This window comes from Chiloscyllium punctatum, chromosome 26 (genome assembly GCF_047496795.1).
Source record: "Chiloscyllium punctatum isolate Juve2018m chromosome 26, sChiPun1.3, whole genome shotgun sequence".
NCBI lineage: Eukaryota > Metazoa > Chordata > Chondrichthyes > Orectolobiformes > Hemiscylliidae > Chiloscyllium > Chiloscyllium punctatum.
Genome location: NC_092764.1, coordinates 1,850,153 through 1,865,248, shown reverse-complemented (window position 1 = coordinate 1,865,248; position 15,096 = coordinate 1,850,153). Strand labels below are relative to the sequence as shown.

Sequence of the window (15,096 nt, the reverse complement as noted above, 5' to 3'; positions counted from 1 at the left end):
AAGATTGAGCACTCTCTTGTTGGTGAGCAATTTCCAATGGTGCAGTGAAGATTGAGCACTCTGTTGTTGGTGAGCAATCTCCGATGGTGCAGTGAAGATTGAGCACTCTGTTGTTGGTGAGCAATTTCCAATGGTGCAGTGAAGATTGAGCACTCTGTTGTTGGTGAGCAATTTCCAATGGTGCAGTGGAGATTGAGCACTCTGTTGTTGGTGAGCAATTTCCAATTGTGCAGTGGAGATTGAGCACTCTCTTGTTGGTGAGCAATCTCCAATTGTGCAGTGAAGATTGAGCACTCTGTTGTTGGTGAGCAATCTCCAATGGTGCAGTGAAGATTGAGCACTCTGTTGTTGGTGAGCAATCTCCAATGGTGCAGTGGAGATTGAGCACTCTGTTGTTGGTGAGCAATCTCCAATGGTGCAGTGGAAATTGAGCACTCTGTTGTTGGTGAGCAATCTTCAATGGTGCAGTGGAGATTGAGCACTCCGTTGTTGGTGAGCAATCTCCAATGGTGCAGTGAAGATTGAGCACTCTGTTGTTGGTGAGCAATCTCCAATGGTGCAGTGAAGATTGAGCACTCTCTTGTTGGTGAGCAATCTCCAATGGTGCAGTGAAGATTGAGCACTCTGTTGTTGGTGAGCAATTTCCAATGGTGCAGTGAAGATTGAGCACTCTGTTGTTGGTGAGCAATTTCCAATGGTGCAGTGGAGATTGAGCACTCTGTTGTTGGTGAGCAATCTCCAATGGTGCAGTGGAGATTGAGCACTCTGTTGTTGGTGAGCAATCTCCAATGGTGCAGTGGAGATTGAGCACTCTGTTGTTGGTGAGCAATCTCCAATCGTGCAGTGGAGATTGAGCACTCTGTTGTTGGTGAGCAATCTCCAATGGTGCAGTGGAGATTGAGCACTCTGTTGTTGGTGAGCAATCTCCAATGGTGCAGTGGAGATTGAGCACTCTGTTGTTGGTGAGCAATCTCCAATGGTGCAGTGGAGATTGAGCACTCTGTTGTTGGTGAGCAATTTCCAATGGTGCAGTGAAGATTGAGCACTCTGTTGTTGGTGAGCAATCTCCAATGGTGCAGTGAAGATTGAGCACTCTGTTGTTGGTGAGCAATCTCCAATGGTGCAGTGAAGATTGAGCACTCTGTTGTTGGTGAGCAATCTCCAATGGTGCAGTGAAGATTGAGCACTCTGTTGTTGGTGAGCAATCTCCAATTGTGCAGTAAAGGTTGAGCACTCTCTTGTTGGTGAACAATTTCCAATGGTGCAGTGAAGATTGAGCACTCTGTTGTTGGTGAGCAATCTCCAATGGTGCAGTGAAGATTGAGCACTCCGTTGTTGGTGAGTAATTTCCAATGGTGCAGTGAAGATTGAGCACTCTCTTGTTGGTGAGCAATCTCCAATGGTGCAGTGAAGATTGAGCACTCTGTTATTGGTGAGCAATCTCCAATGGTGCAGTGAAGATTGAGCACTCTGTTGTTGGTGAGCAATCTCCAATGGTGCAGTGAAGATTGAGCACTCTGTTGTTGGTGAGCAATTTCCAATGATGCAGTGGAGATTGAGCACTCTCTTGTTGGTGAGCAATTTCCAATGGTGCAGTGAAGATTGAGCACTCTGTTGTTGGTGAGCAATCTCCAATGGTGCAGTGAAGATTGAGCACTCTCTTGTTGGTGAACAATTTCCAATGGTGCAGTGAAGATTGAGCACTCTGTTGTTGGTGAGCAATCTCCAATGGTGCAGTGAAGATTGAGCACTCCGTTGTTGGTGAGCAATTTCCAATGGTGCAGTGAAGATTGAGAGCTCTGTTGTTGGTGAGCAATCTCCAATGGTGCAGTGAAGATTGAGCACTCTGTTGTTGGTGAGCAATCTCCAATGGTGCAGTGAAGATTGAGCACTCTGTTGTTGGTGAGCAATCTCCAATGGTGCAGTGAAGATTGAGCACTCTGTTGTTGGTGAGCAATTTCCAATGATGCAGTGGAGATTGAGCACTCTGTTGTTGGTGAGCAATTTCCAATGGTGCAGTGAAGATTGAGCACTCTGTTGTTGGTGAGCAATCTCCAATGGTGCAGTGAAGATTGAGCACTCTGTTGTTGGTGAGCAATCTCCAATGGTGCAGTGAAGATTGAGCACTCTGTTGTTGGTGAGCAATCTCCAATGGTGCAGTGAAGATTGAGCACTCTGTTGTTGGTGAGCAATCTCCAATGGTGCAGTGAAGATTGAGCACTCTGTTGTTGGTGAGCAATCTCCAATGGTGCAGTGAAGATTGAGCACTCTCTTGTTGGTGAGCAATTTCCAATGATGCAGTGGAGATTGAGCACTCTCTTGTTGGTGAGCAATTTCCAATGGTGCAGTGAAGATTGAGCACTCTGTTGTTGGTGAGCAATCTCCAATGGTGCAGTGAAGATTGAGCACTCTGTTGTTGGTGAGCAATTTCCAATGGTGCAGTGAAGATTGAGCACTCTGTTGTTGGTGAGCAATCTCCAATGGTGCAGTGAAGATTGAGCACTCTGTTGTTGGTGAGCAATCTCCAATGGTGCAGTGAAGATTGAGCACTCTATTGTTGGTGAGTAATTTCCAATGGTGCAGTGAAGATTGAGCACTCTGTTGTTGGTGAGCAATTTCCAATGGTGCAGTGAAGATTGAGCACTCTGTTGTTGGTGAGCAATCTCCAATGGTGCAGTGAAGATTGAGCACTCTGTTGTTGGTGAGCAATCTCCAATGGTGCAGTGAAGATTGAGCACTCTGTTGTTGGTGAGCAATCTCCAATGGTGCAGTGGAGATTGAGCACTCTGTTGTTGGTGAGCAATCTCCAATGGTGCAGTGGAAATTGAGCACTCTGTTGTTGGTGAGCAATCTTCAATGGTGCAGTGGAGATTGAGCACTCCGTTGTTGGTGAGCAATCTCCAATGGTGCAGTGAAGATTGAGCACTCTGTTGTTGGTGAGCAATCTCCAATGGTGCAGTGAAGATTGAGCACTCTCTTGTTGGTGAGCAATCTCCAATGGTGCAGTGAAGATTGAACACTCTGTTGTTGGTGAGCAATTTCCAATGGTGCAGTGAAGATTGAGCACTCTGTTGTTGGTGAGCAATTTCCAATGGTGCAGTGGAGATTGAGCACTCTGTTGTTGGTGAGCAATCTCCAATGGTGCAGTGGAGATTGAGCACTCTGTTGTTGGTGAGCAATCTCCAATGGTGCAGTGGAGATTGAGCACACTGTTGTTGGTGAGCAATCTCCAATGGTGCAGTGGAGATTGAGCACTCTGTTGTTGGTGAGCAATCTCCAATGGTGCAGTGAAGATTGAGCACTCTGTTGTTGGTGAGCAATTTCCAATGGTGCAGTGAAGATTGAGCACTCTGTTGTTGGTGAGCAATCTCCAATGGTGCAGTGAAGATTGAGCACTCTGTTGTTGGTGAGCAATCTCCAATGGTGCAGTGAAGATTGAGCACTCTGTTGTTGGTGAGCAATCTCCAATGGTGCAGTGAAGATTGAGCACTCTGTTGTTGGTGAGCAATCTCCAATTGTGCAGTAAAGGTTGAGCACTCTCTTGTTGGTGAACAATTTCCAATGGTGCAGTGAAGATTGAGCACTCTGTTGTTGGTGAGCAATTTCCAATGGTGCAGTGAAGATTGAGCACTCCGTTGTTGGTGAGTAATTTCCAATGGTGCAGTGAAGATTGAGCACTCTCTTGTTGGTGAGCAATCTCCAATGGTGCAGTGAAGATTGAGCACTCTGTTGTTGGTGAGCAATCTCCAATGGTGCAGTGAAGATTGAGCACTCTGTTGTTGGTGAGCAATCTCCAATGGTGCAGTGAAGATTGAGCACTCTGTTGTTGGTGAGCAATTTCCAATGATGCAGCGGAGATTGAGCACTCTCTTGTTGGTGAGCAATTTCCAATGGTGCAGTGAAGATTGAGCACTCTGTTGTTGGTGAGCAATCTCCAATGGTGCAGTGAAGATTGAGCACTCTCTTGTTGGTGAACAATTTCCAATGGTGCAGTGAAGATTGAGCACTCTGTTGTTGGTGAGCAATCTCCAATGGTGCAGTGAAGATTGAGCACTCCGTTGTTGGTGAGCAATCTCCAATGGTGCAGTGAAGATTGAGCACTCTGTTGTTGGTGAGCAATCTCCAATGGTGCAGTGAAGATTGAGCACTCTGTTGTTGGTGAGCAATCTCCAATGGTGCAGTGAAGATTGAGCACTCTCTTGTTGGTGAGCAATTTCCAATGATGCAGTGGAGATTGAGCACTCTCTTGTTGTTGAGAAATTTCCAATGGTGCAGTGAAGATTGAGCACTCTGTTGTTGGTGAGCAATCTCCAATGGTGCAGTGAAGATTGAGCACTCTGTTGTTGGTGAGCAATCTCCAATGGTGCAGTGAAGAATGAGCACTCTGTTGTTGGTGAGCAATCTCCAATTGTGCAGTGGAGATTGAGCACTCTGTTGTTGGTGAGCAATTTCCAATGGTGCCGTGAAGATTGAGCACTCTGTTGTTGGTGAGCAATCTCCAATGGTGCAGTGAAGATTGAGCACTCTGTTGTTGGTGAGCAATCTCCAATGGTGCAGTGAAGATTGAGCACTCTCTTGTTGGTGAGTAATTTCCAATGGTGCAGTGAAGATTGAGCACTCTGTTGTTGGTGAGCAATTTCCAATGGTGCAGTGAAGATTGAGCACTCTCTTGTTGGTGAGTAATTTCCAATGGTGCAGTGAAGATTGAGCACTCTCTTGTTGGTGAGCAATCTCCAATGGTGCAGTGAAGATTGAGCACTCTGTTTTTGGTGAGCAATCTCCAATGGTGCAGTGAAGATTGAGCACTCTCTTGTTGGTGAGTAATTTCCAATGGTGCAGTGAAGATTGAGCACTCTGTTGTTGGTGAGCAATTTCCAATGGTGCAGTGAAGATTGAGCACTCTGTTGTTGGTGAGCAATCTCCAATGGTGCAGTGAAGATTGAGCACTCTGTTGTTGGTGAGCAATTTCCAATGGTGCAGTGAAGATTGAGCACTCTGTTGTTGGTGAGCAATCTCCAATGGTGCAGTGAAGATTGAGCACTCTGTTGTTGGTGAGCAATCTCCAATGGTGCAGTGAAGATTGAGCACTCTATTGTTGGTGAGTAATTTCCAATGGTGCAGTGAAGATTGAGCACTCTGTTGTTGGTGAGCAATTTCCAATGGTGCAGTGAAGATTGAGCACTCTGTTGTTGGTGAGCAATCTCCAATGGTGCAGTGAAGATTGAGCACTCTGTTGTTGGTGAGCAATCTCCAATGGTGCAGTGAAGATTGAGCACTCTGTTGTTGGTGAGCAATCTCCAATGGTGCAGTGGAGATTGAGCACTCTGTTGTTGGTGAGCAATCTCCAATGGTGCAGTGGAAATTGAGCACTCTGTTGTTGGTGAGCAATCTTCAATGGTGCAGTGGAGATTGAGCACTCCGTTGTTGGTGAGCAATCTCCAATGGTGCAGTGAAGATTGAGCACTCTGTTGTTGGTGAGCAATCTCCAATGGTGCAGTGAAGATTGAGCACTCTCTTGTTGGTGAGCAATCTCCAATGGTGCAGTGAAGATTGAACACTCTGTTGTTGGTGAGCAATTTCCAATGGTGCAGTGAAGATTGAGCACTCTGTTGTTGGTGAGCAATTTCCAATGGTGCAGTGGAGATTGAGCACTCTGTTGTTGGTGAGCAATCTCCAATGGTGCAGTGGAGATTGAGCACTCTGTTGTTGGTGAGCAATCTCCAATGGTGCAGTGGAGATTGAGCACACTGTTGTTGGTGAGCAATCTCCAATGGTGCAGTGGAGATTGAGCACTCTGTTGTTGGTGAGCAATCTCCAATGGTGCAGTGAAGATTGAGCACTCTGTTGTTGGTGAGCAATTTCCAATGGTGCAGTGAAGATTGAGCACTCTGTTGTTGGTGAGCAATCTCCAATGGTGCAGTGAAGATTGAGCACTCTGTTGTTGGTGAGCAATCTCCAATGGTGCAGTGAAGATTGAGCACTCTGTTGTTGGTGAGCAATCTCCAATGGTGCAGTGAAGATTGAGCACTCTGTTGTTGGTGAGCAATCTCCAATTGTGCAGTAAAGGTTGAGCACTCTCTTGTTGGTGAACAATTTCCAATGGTGCAGTGAAGATTGAGCACTCTGTTGTTGGTGAGCAATTTCCAATGGTGCAGTGAAGATTGAGCACTCCGTTGTTGGTGAGTAATTTCCAATGGTGCAGTGAAGATTGAGCACTCTCTTGTTGGTGAGCAATCTCCAATGGTGCAGTGAAGATTGAGCACTCTGTTGTTGGTGAGCAATCTCCAATGGTGCAGTGAAGATTGAGCACTCTGTTGTTGGTGAGCAATCTCCAATGGTGCAGTGAAGATTGAGCACTCTGTTGTTGGTGAGCAATTTCCAATGATGCAGCGGAGATTGAGCACTCTCTTGTTGGTGAGCAATTTCCAATGGTGCAGTGAAGATTGAGCACTCTGTTGTTGGTGAGCAATCTCCAATGGTGCAGTGAAGATTGAGCACTCTCTTGTTGGTGAACAATTTCCAATGGTGCAGTGAAGATTGAGCACTCTGTTGTTGGTGAGCAATCTCCAATGGTGCAGTGAAGATTGAGCACTCCGTTGTTGGTGAGCAATCTCCAATGGTGCAGTGAAGATTGAGCACTCTGTTGTTGGTGAGCAATCTCCAATGGTGCAGTGAAGATTGAGCACTCTGTTGTTGGTGAGCAATCTCCAATGGTGCAGTGAAGATTGAGCACTCTCTTGTTGGTGAGCAATTTCCAATGATGCAGTGGAGATTGAGCACTCTCTTGTTGTTGAGAAATTTCCAATGGTGCAGTGAAGATTGAGCACTCTGTTGTTGGTGAGCAATCTCCAATGGTGCAGTGAAGATTGAGCACTCTGTTGTTGGTGAGCAATCTCCAATGGTGCAGTGAAGAATGAGCACTCTGTTGTTGGTGAGCAATCTCCAATTGTGCAGTGGAGATTGAGCACTCTGTTGTTGGTGAGCAATTTCCAATGGTGCCGTGAAGATTGAGCACTCTGTTGTTGGTGAGCAATCTCCAATGGTGCAGTGAAGATTGAGCACTCTGTTGTTGGTGAGCAATCTCCAATGGTGCAGTGAAGATTGAGCACTCTCTTGTTGGTGAGTAATTTCCAATGGTGCAGTGAAGATTGAGCACTCTGTTGTTGGTGAGCAATTTCCAATGGTGCAGTGAAGATTGAGCACTCTCTTGTTGGTGAGTAATTTCCAATGGTGCAGTGAAGATTGAGCACTCTCTTGTTGGTGAGCAATCTCCAATGGTGCAGTGAAGATTGAGCACTCTGTTTTTGGTGAGCAATCTCCAATGGTGCAGTGAAGATTGAGCACTCTCTTGTTGGTGAGTAATTTCCAATGGTGCAGTGAAGATTGAGCACTCTGTTGTTGGTGAGCAATTTCCAATGGTGCAGTGAAGATTGAGCACTCTGTTGTTGGTGAGCAATCTCCAATGGTGCAGTGAAGATTGAGCACTCTGTTGTTGGTGAGTAATTTCCAATGGTGCAGTGAAGATTGAGCACTCTGTTGTTGGTGAGCAATCTCCAATGGTGCAGTGAAGATTGAGGACTCTCTTGTTGGTGAGCAATTTCCAATGGTGCAGTGAAGATTGAGCACTCTCTTGTTGGTGAGCAATTTCCAATGGTGCAGTGAAGAATGAGCACTCTGTTGTTGGTGAGCAATCTCCAATGGTGCAGTGAAGATTGAGCACTCTGTTGTTGGTGAGCAATCTCCAATGGTGCAGTGAAGATTGAGCACTCTCTTGTTGGTGAGTAATTTCCAATGGTGCAGTGAAGATTGAGCACTCTGTTGTTGGTGAGCAATTTCCAATGGTGCAGTGAAGATTGAGCACTCTGTTGTTGGTGAGCAATCTCCAATGGTGCAGTGAAGATTGAGCACTCTGTTGTTGGTGAGTAATTTCCAATGGTGCAGTGAAGATTGAGCACTCTCTTGTTGGTGAGCAATCTCCAATGGTGCAGTGAAGATTGAGCACTCTGTTTTTGGTGAGCAATTTCCAATGGTGCAGTGAAGATTGAGCACTCTGTTGTTGGTGAGCAATCTCCAATGGTGCAGTGAAGATTGAGCACTCTGTTGTTGGTGAGCAATCTCCAATGGTGCAGTGAAGATTGAGCACTCTGTTGTTGGTGAGCAATCTCCAATGGTGCAGTGAAGATTGAGCACTCTGTTGTTGGTGAGCAATCTCCAATGGTGCAGTGAAGATTGAGCACTCTGTTGTTGGTGAGCAATCTCCAATGGTGCAGTGAAGATTGAGCACTCTCTTGTTGGTGAGCAATTTCCAATGATGCAGTGGAGATTGAGCACTCTCTTGTTGGTGAGCAAGTTCCAATGGTGCAGTGAAGAATGAGCACTCTGTTGTTGGTGAGCAATCTCCAATGGTGCAGTGAAGATTGAGCACTCTGTTGTTGGTGAGCAATCTCCAATGGTGCAGTGAAGATTGAGCACTCTGTTGTTGGTGAGCAATCTCCAATGGTGCAGTGGAGATTGAGCACTCTGTTGTTGGTGAGCAATTTCCAATGGTGCAGTGAAGATTGAGCACTCTGTTGTTGGTGAGCAATCTCCAATGGTACAGTGAAGATTGAGCACTCTGTTGTTGGTGAGCAATCTCCAATGGTGCAGTGAAGATTGAGCACTCTCTTGTTGGTGAGTAATTTCCAATGGTGCAGTGAAGATTGAGCACTCTGTTGTTGGTGAGCAATTTCCAATGGTGCAGTGAAGATTGAGCACTCTGTTGTTGGTGAGCAATCTCCAATGGTGCAGTGAAGATTGAGCACTCTCTTGTTGGTGAGTAATTTCCAATGGTGCAGTGAAGATTGAGCACTCTGTTGTTGGTGAGCAATTTCCAATGGTGCAGTGAAGATTGAGCACTCTGTTGTTGGTGAGCAATCTCCAATGGTGCAGTGAAGATTGAGCACTCGGTTGTTTGTGAGTAATTTCCAATGGTGCAGTGAAGATTGAGCACTCTGTTGTTGGTGAGCAATCTCCAATGGTGCAGTGAAGATTGAGGACTTTCTTGTTGGTGAGCAATTTCCAATGGTGCAGTGAAGATTGAGCACTCTCTTGTTGGTGAGCAATTTCCAATGGTGCAGTGAAGAATGAGCACTCTGTTGTTGGTGAGCAATCTCCAATGGTGCAGTGAAGATTGAGCACTCTGTTGTTGGTGAGCAATCTCCAATGGTGCAGTGAAGATTGAGCACTCTCTTGTTGGTGAGTAATTTCCAATGGTGCAGTGAAGATTGAGCACTCTGTTGTTGGTGAGCAATTTCCAATGGTGCAGTGAAGATTGAGCACTCTGTTGTTGGTGAGCAATCTCCAATGGTGCAGTGAAGATTGAGCACTCTGTTGTTGGTGAGTAATTTCCAATGGTGCAGTGAAGATTGAGCACTCTCTTGTTGGTGAGCAATCTCCAATGGTGCAGTGAAGATTGAGCACTCTGTTTTTGGTGAGCAATTTCCAATGGTGCAGTGAAGATTGAGCACTCTGTTGTTGGTGAGCAATCTCCAATGGTGCAGTGAAGATTGAGCACTCTGTTGTTGGTGAGCAATCTCCAATGGTGCAGTGAAGATTGAGCACTCTGTTGTTGGTGAGCAATCTCCAATGGTGCAGTGAAGATTGAGCACTCTGTTGTTGGTGAGCAATCTCCAATGGTGCAGTGAAGATTGAGCACTCTGTTGTTGGTGAGCAATCTCCAATGGTGCAGTGAAGATTGAGCACTCTCTTGTTGGTGAGCAATTTCCAATGATGCAGTGGAGATTGAGCACTCTCTTGTTGGTGAGCAATTTCCAATGGTGCAGTGAAGAATGAGCACTCTGTTGTTGGTGAGCAATCTCCAATGGTGCAGTGAAGATTGAGCACTCTGTTGTTGGTGAGCAATCTCCAATGGTGCAGTGAAGATTGAGCACTCTGTTGTTGGTGAGCAATCTCCAATGGTGCAGTGGAGATTGAGCACTCTGTTGTTGGTGAGCAATTTCCAATGGTGCAGTGAAGATTGAGCACTCTGTTGTTGGTGAGCAATTTCCAATGGTACAGTGAAGATTGAGCACTCTGTTGTTGGTGAGCAATCTCCAATGGTGCAGTGAAGATTGAGCACTCTCTTGTTGGTGAGTAATTTCCAATGGTGCAGTGAAGATTGAGCACTCTGTTGTTGGTGAGCAATTTCCAATGGTGCAGTGAAGATTGAGCACTCTGTTGTTGGTGAGCAATCTCCAATGGTGCAGTGAAGATTGAGCACTCTGTTGTTGGTGAGTAATTTCCAATGGTGCAGTGAAGATTGAGCACTCTCTTGTTGGTGAGCAATCTCCAATGGTGCAGTGAAGATTGAGCACTCTGTTTTTGGTGAGCAATTTCCAATGGTGCAGTAGAGATTGAGCACTCTGTTGATGGTGAGCAGAGTTTCCCTTTGTACATTTCCAACATGCGTCAGAAGCCCCAGATGACATGCTTTTGTGATGTCACACAGGTCTATGAATTGATGTGAGGCCAGACTACCCATTTAAAGAACAAAGATCCAGACAATGAATCTGTGTATCACTTTACAAATAGAAGATGATGAGCTTCAACATGGTCAGAATCTTTTTGCAGAGTTGAAATGTCTAATACCAGGAGGCAAACTCTGACTTTGTATAAAAGGTAGTATTTGCGGGTGCTCAGGTCTCCATGGAATACTTGCAGTTTGACCAATCAGGGATCTTTAAATGGGTAAAACCGACGATCCTGTAACCTGGAGGAATCAAGTAAAATATAAGAATAAGTTATAGAAACATAGAAAAAATACACACAGTACAGGCCCTTTGGCACTCGATGTTGCGCTGATCCAAGCCCACCTAACCTACATTAGCCCACTATCCTCCATATGCCTATCCAATGCCCGTTTATATGCCCATAGAGGGAGAGTCCACCACTGCTACTGGCAGGGCATTCCGTGAACTCACGACTTGCTGAGTAAAGAATCTACCCCTAACATCTGTCCTATACCTACCACCCCTTAATTTAAAGCTATGCCCCCTCGTAATAGGTGACTCCATACGTGAAAAAAGGTTCTCATGGTCAACCCTATCTAAACCCCTAATCATCTTGTCCACCTCTATCAAGTCACCCCTAAACCTTCTTTTCTCCAATGAAAACAGCCCCAAGTGCCTCAGCCTTTCCTCATACAATCTTCCTACCATACCAGGCAACATCCTGGTAAACCTCCTCTGCACCCGTTCCAGTGCCTCCACATCCTTCCTATAGTATGGCGACCAAAACTGCACACAATACTCCAGATGCGGCCGCACCAGAGTCTTATACAACTGGAACATGACCTCAGGACTCCGGAACTCAATTCCTCTACCAATAAAAGCCAGTACACCAAATGCCTTGTTCACCGCACTATTTACCTGGGTGGCAACTTTCAGAGATCTGTGTACATGGACACCAAGATCCCTCGGCTCATCCACACTACCAAGTATCCGACCATTAGCCCAGTACCCCATCTTTTTGTTACTCATACCAAAGTGAATCACCACACACTTACCCACATTGAACTCCATTTGCCACCTTTCTGCCCAACTCTGCAGCTTATCTATATCCCGCTGTAACCTGACACATCCTTCCTCACTGTCAACAACTTCTCCGATTTTTGTATCATCCGCAAACTTGCTCACCCAACCTTCTAGCCCCTCCTCCAGGTCATTTATAAAAATGACAAACAGCAATGGTCCCAAAACAGATCCTTGTGGAACACCGCTAGTAACTGCACTCCAAGATGAATCTTTACCATCAACTACTACCCTCTGTCTTCTTCCAGCCAGCCAATTCCTAATCCAAACCTCCAACTCACCCTCAATGCCATACCTCCGTATTTTTTGCAGTAGCCTACCATGGGGAACCTTATCAAATGCCTTACTAAAATCCATATACACCACAATTTTATCTCATTTGCCAGAATTTATTTTTATATTAAGAGAAGGAAACTAATTCATATACCTTGTTGAGCAGAAATCCATCCAAACCCAGAGGAACATCATCTTGTCCCACTCTCCTGATCAGTCTCCAAACCTTTTTTAATCCCAACAGATATAATGTGACTCACCCTCACTCCTGTATCATTTAATAGTGCATTCAATCTAATCTAATTCCCTTGGTCACTACTGCAATCTTCCATATCCTCCCTAATTTAATCCCATTTTCCTGCTTACTCCCAATTTCTTTAATACTTTGCCCAGTCGAATACCATTTTCCCCATTGTTTTCCATAGTCTAATATCTCATTTAGTCCAATTTCAGTCTCCTGCTCACTCCCCTTACCATTTAAATTCCCAACCCATCTTATCCTACACTCTGCCCCCTATCTGCTTCACTCAGAGAAGGTAAATTCACCTGCCATCAACTTACACAGTTAACTGACAAACTCTCCAGTTCTTGTTTAATGTAAGCAGTGATTGAAGGTCCTCATCGTCATCTCAAAGTCAAAACTCTGCATCAAAAACAAGTCAAAGTCAAAATGGAACTTCACAGTCTCTGAGCCAGGAGACTGACTAATCCCCAGAAGATACCCCACATCTACACCAGCTGTAACAACTGCTGCCAGTGTCTTCTACCCTCTCCTGAAGACAAGGCTTTACATCAAAGCCCCATAGAAATAAACGAACATTTAGTGCCATTGATAACTGGAATGCCCCAAAGGAAAGCCCCTCAGCTCCTGACCTCATTACAGCCTTGGTCTAAATATGGACAAAACAGCTGAATTTTAGACATGAGATGAGAATGATAGCCTTTGGCATCCAGGCTGCATTTAACTGAGTGTGACATCAAAGAGCTCTCACAAAATTTGAGTCAATGAAAAACAGGGGGAAACTCTCCCCTGATAGAGCCATACATGATGCAAAGCTCATGGTTTTCAGAGGTTAATCAGCAGAGTATCAAAATATTACTGCAGGTGTTTCTCAAGATGATGTCCCAGCCCCAAACATCTTTAGCAGCTTCATCGATGATCAGGTGGTCATTAGAGGTCAGAAGTGGGGATGGTCACTGATAATTGCACAATGCTCAGAACTATTTGCAAATTTTCAGGTCCTGATGTTGCCTATGTCCATTGTAACAACACCTGAACAATCTGCAGGGCTCACAAGTGCTAAGCAATGACCAACTCCAACAAAAGAAAAACTGCTGAATCCCTCACTATCATTTTTAAACAAAAATTCTTGGAATGTGGATGGCTGTTGTTGCCCAGCACTTACTGGGAGAAAGTGAGGATTGCAGATGCTGGAGATCAGAGTCAAAAAGTGTGGTCAGTGTGGACTTGTTGGGCTGAAGGGCCTGTTTCCACACAGTAGGGAATCTAATCTAAAAGAATCTGAGGAGCAGGAGAGTTGATGTTTCCAGCGTAAGTTCTCCATCAGGATTTACAGCCCATTCTAAATGTCAGAGGTCAGTTACGGGTCAACTACATTGCTGCAATCTAGAATCACATGTAGGATAGACCATGTAAGCAAAGCAGATTTGCTTCTGTAAATATGGGTTTGAATGGCAAGTAAGAATTGTTACATGATCTCCAGGAGGAAAACTCTTTAATCCAGATTTTATCGAATTCAAATTAAACCATCTGCCACAGTGGGACTCAATTCCACATTCCCAGAACATTGGCTGTTCCTTCAGTGTCGCTGCATCAAAATCCTAGAATTCCCTCCTTAATAGTACTGGGGATAAATTTACTCTCTAAAACCTGCAAAGGTCACCTATAACCTTCTTGTGGGCAAACAGAGATGGCGTCCGCAAGTTTTGAGAAGATTTGAGAAGATGGTATCCTTCATTCGCCTGGACAGGGCCTAGGTTTAATGTCTCATCTGAAAGACAGACTGAGGGTAAAAGTAAGGATGGGTGGGGGACAGAAGATGACAGGGTCCAACCGATCTTGCTTAGGATAAAGATGACTGGAGTTTTCCAAAATCAAGCTTTGCTTCATTATTTTTGATGGCCAAAATTGTTCATTCCCCAGACACTAGGAACAATGATTTTGTCATATTTTAAAGTCAGAATCTATGGGCATAATAAAGATACAAATATACAAAATAGGAGAAGTTCAGGCCTTCAAGCCTGCTCCACCATTCAATAAAATAATGGCTGACCATTTTGTGTTGCAAATTCCACATTCCCATCTACCCAATAATCTTTAATTCTCTTCTGAACAAGAATTGATTCACCTCTGCTAAAAAAAATTCAATCACCCCTCCCCTCCCCTCCCCTCCCCCAACCTCAAAGTTCCAAAATCACAGAAAAGAGTTCTCATGTCTATCTTGAAAGGGCAATCCCCTCAATTTTAAAACAGTGCTTCCTGGACTCACCAACAAAAAAAAAATCATCCTTTTCACACCCACTTTGTTGAGACCATTCAGGATCTTATACACTTCAATCAAGACATCCCTCATTCTTCTAAAATCTACTGGAAAAAAAACTTCTTCTGTCCAATCTATCTTCGTAAGACAACCTACTCATTCCAGGAATTAGCATGAATTAGAATTAGGTTTTATTGTCATGTATGCTCAAGTACACAAATGCATGAGTACAGTGAAAAGTATACAAAGCTGCTATTCCTGGTGCTATCTTAGGTACAAAGATACCTAGGTACAAAATCTTAAGTTAAAAAATAAAAAAATTTAAAGAAATAAGTTAAAAAGTTCAACATTATTGTCCTTCTTAAACCAGAAGCCTGCAGATGGTCCAAACTGGGCTTTCCCCACGAATGAAGGGCTTTTGCCCGAAACGTCGATTTCGAAGCTCCTCGGATGCTGCCTGAACTGCTGTGCTCTTCTAGCACCACTAATCCAGAATCTGGTTTCTAGCATCTGCAGTCATTGTTTTTACCTCATTGACTTTTTCCCCACTCTTCCCCATGAAGGCACACTTTCACCCGCACTGGGCTAAATGCCCCCCACCCAGGACTAACTGGCTAATTTAGTGCAATTTACATGTGACAAAATTTTGAACTTTGCCCTGGAGATACAATAACTCTCATGTAGTACACAATTAGATAATGGACCTCAAAGTGTATTATCTACATTGTGTTTTGGTGCAAAAACATAACTTTCAG

The 15,096-nt window shown here is 44.6% G+C and overlaps 1 pseudogene; it reads right to left on the bottom strand.

Moving 5' to 3' along the window:
• Positions 1–10,707: 10,707 nt before the first annotated feature.
• Positions 10,708–15,096, bottom strand: part of LOC140453228 (aldo-keto reductase family 1 member B1-like) — a 97,856-nt pseudogene continuing 93,467 nt past the window's right edge.